We start from the raw sequence: 11,135 nt of genomic DNA on the forward strand, positions 1-11,135 counted from the left end.
CACTTTTATGTTATTAAAGAGAGGGTGAAAGAGGGTGAGACATGTACATATGCTAGACCCCATTCCACACACAAAAAAATCCTCATCACCTTTGAAGGGGGAGGAGAAGGACTTTGTAACATGTCACTCATGTCCCTGTTTCATGTTTGAAAAATATATAACATAGCAGATAATGGGCATCTCTTCTTTGACCCATTTACTAAAGTGGAATTAGGGTTACTCTTACCCTGAAATGTTTACCGCTATGCACCTCTGAAAATAATTGCATTGTACTGCCTGTTCTGGCATGCCATACAGTGGTCCCTGGTTTGATCCCGACAGGGAGCCTTTCTGTGTGGAATTTGCAAGTCTTCCTGTCTGCATGGGTTTCCTTCCAATTTTCCAGTTTCCTCATTCATTGGAGACCTTTTATTGCCTACACCAGCAAATTAGAAAGTGAATGGCTGTAAGTCTCTATACATGGCCCAGTGATCAACTGGCAACTGGTCAAGGCTGTATCCCGACTCTTGTCCAATGACAGCTGGGAAAAGGTCCAGCGCAACCATGACCCTGAGTGCAGGATAAGAGATATAATGAATGTTCTGGCACTCTATGAGAACTGGGATTCATTTTTTTGTCATTTCGGTTATACTATATGCCCTCCATCCATTTTCTACCACTCATCCAGGGTTGGATCGAGGGGACTGTGGAGCTCCTACTTCGTCAAGCTCTACCCAGTGAATCCCAAGGTGTTCCCCGACCAGCCAAGAGACAAAGTCCCTTCAGTGTGTCATGGGTCTTCCTTGGGGCCTCCTCCCAGTGGAACGTTAGCAGAACCTCACCAGGGAAGCGTCCGGAAAGCATCTTGACCAGATGCCCGAGCCACCAGATCTGCCTCCTCTTTACACAGTGGAGCAGTGGCTCTACTCTGAGCCAATCATGGATGACCAGGCTCCTAAACTTTTTTTCTAAGGGAGAGCAACAGAGCACACCCTGCAGAGAAAACTCACTCTGCCGGCATGTATCCGTTATCTGGTTCTTTCAGTCATTGCCAGCTGCTCAGGACCACAGGACCGGTAGACGTGCTGCAATCCAACTTACTGCCAGCAAGGCAGACCAGGCTGTGGCACTGATAATACAGGGACAAAATGGTCCATATTGGGATCCAGTGCCCCATACTCTTGGAGAGCCCCCCACTGGGCTCATTGACAGACACAGTCAAATGCCTTCTCCAAGTCCACAAATCACATGTAGACTGGTTGGGTAAACTTCCATGGACCCTGAAGGACCCTGCTGACAGTGAAGATGGTCCGCAACCAGCAAGTGTGGCGCAGGAGGAGCAATCATCTTCGGAACTGAACATTTCTGGTTTGATTCTCAGCTCCTCCTAGTGTGTCAGAGTGTTGTTGAGCAAGACACTGAACCCCTAACTGCTCCACTGGCACTGGTGGATGGCAGCCTACTGCTCATGGTTCATCCCTGATGGGTTAATTGCATCATGAGAACAAATTTCCCCACAAGGTATTAATAAAGGATAAATTATTATTAGTATTAATTGGGGAAATTGCCCAGATCTGCGAATGAGAGACAGAATGGTTGTCTGTCTGTATATGTTGCCAGTGAATCGCCTCCCGCCTCTCAGCCGACAGCAGCTGGAATAGGCTCCAGCTTCCCCTGCGACCCTGAGTGGATAAGTGGCAGACAATGAATGGATGGATATGTATAATACATAGATATGCATGTGTGTGTGTGCTTGTATGTGTGGTCCCAAAGCTCTGATCAGCAATTATTAGTCTCACACTGAGAGACTGGAAAAGATAATCAAATAACATTTATCTTCTAACATGCCACTTTGATGTGGAGGGTAAATGTTTGAGCTGTTTTCTACAAATTAATACTACAAAGAAAGAAAAGTCATCCATGTGGTTTTCAGTGGATTTCATCAGCTTAGCAGCAACCAACTCTAGCTCACTTGGGGAAGTCAATTAGACAAAGATGTGAGTTCACTGATGCGGCATGTGCCCCTTTGATCCAAATTGCGCAACTCTTATAGTATTTTACAAGCGACAAACACCCATCCCTCTGCATCCATTATACAAGCATTTGGCTTGATACTGTCTGCAATATTTTTCCTTGTTTTTCATTAAGGTGAATCATTTTTGAACCACATTAACCCTTTTTTCAACATTTGTAGCCACAATTGTAACTACAGATAATTGAACTGAACCAAATCACAACACATTCACCAAAATTTTCCAGTTATTAAGGAAACAAAAGTAAGTAAATTGTGGCGGACATTAAGAGACGTGGCCTCTCACCCCACAAGACTTAGGAGATTTATTGGTGTAGTGATAAAGGATGGTGGAAAAGGTTGGTGGTGTGGGAGAAGATGCATAGAAGAGGGAATAGGGTTAGAATGAGGCAGATGATTCACTGGAGTGACCCCTGAAGGGAGCAGCCAGAAGGAAAAGGAGTGCATGTCTGTTTAATTGCTAAACAAATATATATACAGGTAATGTATAAGCTTCTAAATTAACTCACCATACATTCATGTCAATATCAACTTAATGCTTAACAGTACTAATACACATTTGAAAAAATTGCAGCATTTGGATTTCTTTTGGTGCTGATGGTGAAGATGACTTTGGGAGCGGGTAATGTTGCATTGCATTATTAATTTATTTATTTTTAAAAGGTAGTTTTTTAAGTTAAAAAAGCCTTTGCAAATCTTCTCTGGAGTTCATGTGATTTTAACAGATGACTTTGAGATGATTAATTCAGAAAAATGTTCCCAGATGTAGGAGGATTTGCTTAGAGTAGTGAAAAATCTGATTAGCAAATAGGTAGAAAAAAATACAGGCCTTTAACAACTGTGTTGAAGATAACTCCTTATAATTAGTTAAGGGTTTTCATATAAATTTGCATCGGTTTTATGGCCATTTTAAGGCCCTCCTTGAGCTGCCACCTTATCCTGTCAGAAGGGTTTACATGTCCTAATGATCCTAGGAGTTGAGTTGTCAAGGGCTTTATGTCCCCACTTGGGTCACCCAGGGAGCAATGGAATCTTTTGAGGGAACCATTAGCAGCAGGCCGGTACACAGATGTTTTAATATGGTGTATGTCTTGTGCATTCATGAACTCAGAAAAATGAGGTCCATTGTTGGTAACAATCCACTCTGGGTTGAAAGTAGCTGAAAGTGGACATCAGGAACTTTACAACATCTGGTTTTGTGGCACTGTGAGAGAAGGCAAGCTCAAGGAAGTCGTTAGTAGTCTGTTAGGGTTATGGTATAATGGCAGGTAGGGGGATCTGTTTCAAATGATCCGACTATATAAAAGTCCAGTTTCAGCCATGGGCCTGACAGGTTGCAGAGGAGCAGGGAGAGTGAAGGCTGTTTTATTATTCGATTAGCAGACAACATAAGAGGCTATGCAGGTGTGATCCTGAGTCCATTTTGGACCACCAATAGAACTTGGGTAGGTGCTGTTTAGTATCCTCAACTCCTTAGTGACACTCATGAGCCAAAGGTATCAAGGCCTGGTGCACATATACAGAGATTGGCACTGGGAGTCTCGAGCCTCTGAAACTACATTGTCTTTCACTGAGAGCTCTTCTCTCACTTTATAGTAGGTATTCATTCCAGGTCCACTGTTCTGATGGAAGGAGGCCAGCCACAGTGAGTCTATTCATGCATGATGAGCAAGCAGCCTCAAAGTCAGCCACTGCACCGCTTAGTGCAGGATTCTGAGCCACTTTTTCAGGCTCCACATCAGCAGTTAGCTTAGCAGGCAGTGGCAAGGGAAGATGGGAAAGGTCAGTGGTGTAGTTTTGAGACCCTGGGCTATACACCATGTCATACTCAAAGCATAGAAGGCATGCAGACCAGCAAGCTACACGCATCCCAGCTCTGTCTATCCCCTTGGTGGTAAGCAGGGCAGTAAGTGCCTGGCCAGGTGATCAGTGAGGTAAAGTGATGACACCATAAGTATATCCACCATTTTTTTCTGTAGCCCACACACATACCAATGCCTTCTTTTCCACTATGGAGTACTTGCATTCTGTTATGGTAAGTGTGCGGAAAGCAAAAGCAAGTTTATGTATACAGTTATGAAGACAACCTTGTAACTTATTACTAACCTTTACTCAGCTTATGCTCAACAACAGTAAGTGCAGTATGAGGGAACAAGCTTCTTCTTCTCATTCGCATGCCCGCATACGCTGTGTATCACTTGCGACACAATGTAGCAACACTTCAACATTACAGCATTCAAAAACACAACACAGTTAAAATGAGTTCTCTCCGCAGGTTGTCTTGGCTCTCTGTTAGAGATAGTGTGAGGTGTTAGGACATCCGGGAGAAGCCAAGAGTAGAGTCATTGCTCCTCCACACGGAGAATAGCCTGCTGAGGTGACTCAGGCATCTCGTCAGGATGCCTCCCAGACGTCTCGGGATCCCCTCAGAAGAGCTGGCCCAAGTCACTGGGGAGAGGGAAGTGTGGGCCTCTGCACTTTGGCTTCATTGACCCAACCTATAAGTGGTAGAAGATGGATGTCTGGATGGATGTATAGATTGAAGACATTATTACTTTTATTTACATTATATTATATATTTAAATTACATACATTTAAATATATAATGTATTCAAGATACTGTCTTTCCTTGAAACCCATTTTGTGGAAATTTTCCAGCAGTAAGGGTCACAAGATGGCTGGAGCTCATTCTAGCTGTCAATGGGGGAGAAGCTGCTACCAGTTACTAGTCGATCACGGGGCCACATATTGAGACATACAGCAATTCCCTCCCCCATTCACACATCTGTGCAACATAAGGTCTGTTTTGGATAGTGGGAGGAAACCATTGAACCCAAGAGAAACCCACAGGCATGGGGAAAACATGCGAACGCCACACAGAAAAGCTCTGTGTCAGAATCGAACCACGGAACTTAAACCACTGTCACCTGTCTGTAACATTGTAGTAACTCTTTCAACAGAATATTTCTGTGAATATTTCATTCCAATATTGCGAAAATGAATGACCCCCCCCAATTTCTACTAACTGGTTAATAATTGCAAATTCATTAATGAAATTTCAGGCCTTCAGACCTCAGGTTAGAGCTGCACAGAAGTGATGGATGCTTTGCACAAACCAAGATGGATGGAAAGTCCTGCCTTGCTGAAAATCAGGTGTGTTAGATCTTCTCTCTGTACCATTCTTACGGGAAACAACCTTGCCTTAAAGGAAGATTTCAGGTTTTTTCCACTGTTACTATGCGAAATAAACTATATTCAGTGAGGTTCTGACATTTCTTCCGTTTAGAACTTGGATACAAGTGGCATACATTTTCAAAGATAAGTTTGAAGTCTGGTCATGGATTATGACTGGATCTAAACAAGATGGTCATGTGACTGCACCTCTTTGATAAGAATAAAAATAATAAGAACAGCTTTATCTATCCCGAAGGAAATTGTTGTACCAGTTTCAAGAAAAATATAACAATAATAAATAATAATAGAAAAATTGTATAAACAGTAAAAAATAAGAGAAAAAGGGAGAATAAGAAATACAAATAAACTATAAAGTGTCTTAAGTAACAAGTGAAAACTATAAAGTGTCTTAAGTAACAAGTGAAAGATAAGGAGTGCACAAGAGTTTGAAAATATATTGTACATGTAGCTGTTATGAAATGTTGCACAGTTATGAACATATATACATATAAATTATTACAGTTTAAATTATTACAATTTACAGTAAGTGGGTGTTTTTTTTTTGGTTAAGGTTTTAATATTGTGAGATTCCCTGCGGCTGAAGGGAGAGGAATAAAAAAGTCTGATAGCCTCAGGTAGGAAAGATCTCCTGTGTCGTTCAGTGGAGCTCCTTGGTGGTATCAGTCAGAGCTCTGACAGAACATCAGTGTGGCATGCAGGTGGTGATGAACATTGTCCATGATGCTGAGGAGCTTCCTCAGCATCCTCCTTTCTGACACCTGCACAACAGACTCTAGCTCCACTCCCAGGACAGATCCAGCTCTCCTGATGAGCTTGTTAAGTCTGTTAGCGTCAGCTGTCTTGAGCCTGCTGCACCAGCACACAACAGCATAGAAGTTGACACTGGACACCACAGAGTGGTAAAACATCTGCAGCATGGTCCTGCAGATGTTGAAAGATCTGAGCCTCCTGAGGAAGAACAGGCGTCTCTGACCCTTCCTTAAGATGGCGTTGGTGTTTGCAGTCCAGTCCAATTTATTGTCCAAGTGGACACCCTGGTACTTGTAGTTGTCCACAATGTCCACTTCTGTACCCCTGATGGTGACCGGATTCAGATGGGTCCTCTGAACCAGTACTTCAATACTGATCCAACAGGGAAGTCCAGCTGACACAGGGCCAACTTTGGAGCTGCATGCCTATCCCCCCTCCCCTCTTTCTGCCTTTACCCACTTTTCAGGTGACAGTGGAACTGGCAACTGTCTCCTCCCCTTCCACTCCTGCTGGAGACAAACAGGCAGAGGACATGTCTGGTTCTGGTCGTGTCTGCTGGGTGGGTTGGGGAACTGCTGGATGGAGTGCATTTGCTTCAGGGAGGAGGGCCACATCATCCAACATGTTACCCCAGCACTGTTCCGACTTCAGCTTGGAAGGGGGTTTCTGTGACAGTAAGGGAGGAAAAACGTGCTCTGTAAGTAGCTGACATTCCTATCATATTTTGGGTCATTTTCAGCTAATTTTCTTCCAATTAATAGCTAATTTTTCAGGGGATATCAATACTTAAAAATCCTAGAGCCAGTTCTCTATCTCAACCAGGTTAATCCCAGTCAAAAAAACAGCTTCTCATAACATGATTAAAGCCCATCTTAATAACATTTCTTTAATTATTTTGTTAAAAAGTGATATTGGGGCAACTCATGCCATATTCGACCTTTTGAAAGCAGAAGAGTGAACTTCAGAGTCAGTGACAGGTTAGCAAAGCCACAAAGAGAAACCTGCATTGCCCTCTAGTGTTGGAGTTGGAGCAAAGTAATTTTCCTTCAGCTTCTCCTAGTCAAGCAGCTGACACACACCAGTTCAGTTGGACATGGCAGCTCAGGGACAGGAACCCCTCGCTGATTGTTCATGTCCAGCAGAGCAGGCCTCAGGATGGACGCCCACAGTTCCTCAGCAGCAGGCAAGTGCTTACTGTCCCACCTTGCCGACCTGGAACAGAAGCCGTGTCATGTCAACGTCCGAACAACCGTATCGCAAAACATCACATGACAAGAAGTCTCTAATAATTTGGGGAAAAACATCAGTATTTTGAACAATACATTGGCTTCTTTTAGGCTATTTCTTTTAGACCTATTTTTGACACATTTTTTTGCTGAGAGAGCTGGAATTTTAGCTGATAAAGGTTGGTTTTGTTATCCTCCAGGAAAATGAAATACAGTAATTTTTTTTTTTAATTCTTGAAAAAAATGAGTATCCAGGAGTTCTCTTTCACAATCACAATTTAACTTAACGTTGCTGCACTCTTAAAGTCACTGAAATTTTCAATTTGCTTTCATTTAGGATAAATTGAGGTGGATGTTGACTGTAAAGCAACACATTCATCTGATTCAGCACGTGATTTGAAGTTAATTAATGTAATTATATGTTGGTCATTGGAGAACCCGTGATTATCTTTAACAAAATGTATCTTTTATTATCGCTGATAACATATTTGGGTAGCACAACGTCAGGGTGCCCACAAATGAACGGGCGTTGCGCTTCATCTCCGTGAGCTGAACACGGGTGGGGAAAGAGGAACATGAACCTAGCGGTCTCTGCAACAGTCAGAATCTTCTTTCGTGTGACCTTCCCTTCGTGGAACACTTCAGTCCGGACACCCTTGGTAGAAACTTTCTTTCGTCTCAGTTTGGACGCGGTGTTGCTTGAAGCCATATCGCCCCGCTTGCTCGTCAAAAACAACCTAAATATTTTCGCCTCACCGAGAAGAAAGACTTCCTGGTTCCTGAACAAAATAATCATGCAATTCTGTCCAATCGGAATGCGGTCTTTGTACCACGTGTCTTGTTGCTGCTATTATTGGTGCAGGCATGCGAAACTATTTTTTTATGTTGTTATAAGAATTTATAAATTCCTTGCAGGATATTATTTCTTTGCATTGAACCCACCATGAATGAGCCAGCAGCAGTTGGCAGCCACTTAGCAAGGCCAGGGTAGCGGTTAGGGGTTCAGTATCTTGCTCAACGATACTTAGACGGGCTTGGAAGAGTGCGGGCATAGAACCAGGACAGTTCCGACAACCCAACTGACCTGAGGGACGCTGCCGATATTCATATTTGGACTGTATATTGACCAAATCTTGATTTCTTGATACTGTTTAAGCGAAAAGGATTTTGAAAAGGAGTTTTTTTTACGTCAGTAAATGTTTTTTTTTTTTTTTTTGGGGGGGGGGGGGGGGGGGGTTATGTAAATAACTATGGGACATGGACTAAGAGACTGGTATGAACATTTTAAGAAAGGCCTTTATTTTTGTAAAATAGAAAAATTGTCCCAGTATGGCTCATCAACTTTATCCCTCTATAGTTGCCACAATCCCCTTTATTCTTAAAAATGGGCACCATCACACTTTGTCTCCATTCTTCAGGCATCTTCTCACTCTCTAAGATCCTGTTGAATAATCTAGTCAGAAAATCTACCGCTGCCTCTCCTAGACACTTCCACACCTCCACAGGTATATCATCAGGACCAACTGCTTTTCCACTCTTCATCCTCTTCAATGCCTTCCTTACTTCACTTTTACTAATTTGTGCTACTTTGTGGTCTACAATAGTCACCTCTTCTACCCTTGCTTCTCTTTCATTTTCCACATTCATCAGCTCTTCAAGTACTCTTTCCATCTTCCGCTCACTCTTCTAGCATCCGTCAATACATTTCCCTCTGTATCCTTAATCACCCGGACCCATTGTACATCCTTTCCATCATTATCTCTCTGTTTCACCAACCTGTATAGATCATACTCACCCTCCTTACTATCCAATTGAGCATGCAAGTCATCGCACGCCCTTTGTTTTGCCTTTGCTACCTCTATCTTTACCTTTTGCCGCATCTCTCTGAACTCCTGTCTGTTCTCTTCAGTCATCTCAGTATCCCACTTCTTCTTTGCTAACCGCTTTCTCTGTATATACTCCTGCACTTCCTCATTCCACCACCAAGTCTCCTTATCTACTTTCCTCCCAGATGACACACCAAGTACTCTTCCACCTGTCTCCCTGATAACCTCCGCTCCTATAACTTACCCTATTTTCCTGTTTTTTTCTGGAAGAAGGTGTTCACTACAGCCATTTCCATCCTTTTTGCAAAATCTACCACCATCTGTCCCTCTGCATTCCTATCCTGTGTACCAAATCTGCCCATCACTTCTCCATCCCCTCTATTGCCTTCATCTACATGTCCATTGAAGTCTGCACCAATTATCACTCTCTCACTTCTGGGAATATTCTGCATCACTTCATCTAACTCATTCCAGAGCTTCTCCTTCTCTTCAAATTTAAATCCCACCTGCGGGGCATAGCCACTAACAACATTGAGCATCACACCTTCAATTTCCAGTTTCAGACTCATAAGTCTATCTAACATTCTTTTCACCTCTAAGATGTTGCTGACAAACTCCTCCTTCAAGATAACTCCTACTCCATTTCTCTTCTTGTCAGTACCATAATAGTACAACTTAAAGCCTGCTCCTAAGCTTCTAGCCTTACTACCTTTCCACCTGATCTCCTGGACACACGGTATATCCACCTTCCTTCTCTGCATCATGTTGACCAACTCTCTACCTTTTTCTGTCATAGTCCCGATATTCAAAGTGCCTACTCTCAGTCCCAGACTCTTTCCTTTCCTCCTCTCTCTCTGCTTCCGAACATGCCTTCCTCCTCTTCTTCTTGTTCTTGTTCTTCGACCCACAGTAGCCCAATTTCCACTAGGACCCTGTAGGTCATCAGTACCAATGGCAGTCGTTGTTAACCCAGTCCACGACCGATCCGGTATGATATGGTTATGGTTGACTCGCATGTTTGGTTTTGGCAAAAGTTTTACACCCTTCCTGATGCAACCCTCTGCATTTATCTGGGCTTGGGACCGGCACAGAGAGACACTGCTCCGTGCCCCCCTAAGGCAGGCTTGGGGAGACACGGGCCAGTGCCGCCCTGAGGATGCATTGCCATCGCCACAGCATATTAAGACTTAACAGCCCTGAATCTGTTTGGGTGTCTGTAAAAACAGGTGTTCCTCAATGAATATTCCTTTTCTGGCTCAGAGGTTTAACAATATTATGCCAAATTAATTTGGATCCAGATTTAAAAAACAACAACAGTGGTGTCACGCTCTGGTTGAGACAGTTAACCAGCCACTTAAGTCTCTGTTTCTGACAGTTTTACATTTGCCCCCCAAAGACCCATGGCCTGATATCTGATCACTAACAAAGCACCTGTCGCACCCTCAATGTAAAAACATAGCTTGATGACTGTGTAGGTGGTGGGAATTGTGCAGTGGATGGCTGGTAGTACAGAAACAAGCTGTGACTCTCAGTGACAGCGACTGCAGCTCAGTATGCCTCCTCCTCAGCTCTCCTACTCCATCATCCTTTCAAGTTGGTTGTTTTTCAACTTGACCTTCACTGTATTCCTGCTGAGATCTGATCAGCTCCTGTACCTCAATCAGTCATATTTTTGCATCTCTGTGTCCTCAGCTCTCAGTAGTAGCAACTGTCTGTTTTCTGTTCAAATGTTCCTGCGTTCTGGTGTAGAATCAGGAAATGTTACCCTAAGCCTGGTGATTTTATTTTGCAGTACTCACTCGGTTGCTGGAGTTGTCCAATTGCGCATGCTAATGTAATGCGTTTGTATTCTGTATTTCACAGATTAAATAAATTATTTATATAGTTCTGTTTGTGTGAAATACACACAGCCACATTGGGGAATTTCTTGCTATGTCAGAGAGCGAGGAGGACCATAGTTACGGGGGTTCTTCTTGGCACGAAGCAACAAAACGCACTTGGCCCAGTATGTGGAAGAAAATAAATACATGCTTCTCAAATGTAACCAACAAAAGCAGCTCAGAATTGCTGTCATGGACACACTAAACTCAAGAATAAGTCCTCACAGCAATTAAAAAAAGAGCTATA

General features: G+C 43.1%; 1 long non-coding RNA gene across 1 annotated transcript; it reads right to left on the minus strand.

Moving 5' to 3' along the window:
- Positions 1-5,626: 5,626 nt before the first annotated feature.
- LOC147227431 (uncharacterized) lies at positions 5,627-8,046 on the minus strand. Its single transcript, XR_015107072.1, has 3 exons — positions 7,764-8,046; positions 7,036-7,168; positions 5,627-6,622 (listed from the first exon to the last, which is right to left on the minus strand). It is a non-coding gene; the product is annotated as an uncharacterized LOC147227431 (long non-coding RNA).
- Positions 8,047-11,135: the final 3,089 nt, after the last annotated feature.

The sequence above is a fragment of the Fistularia commersonii genome, chromosome 14 (genome assembly GCF_037954325.1).
Source record: "Fistularia commersonii isolate RoL2024-O1a breed Wild chromosome 14, RoL_Fcom_v1.0, whole genome shotgun sequence".
Classification (NCBI taxonomy): domain Eukaryota; kingdom Metazoa; phylum Chordata; class Actinopteri; order Syngnathiformes; family Fistulariidae; genus Fistularia; species Fistularia commersonii.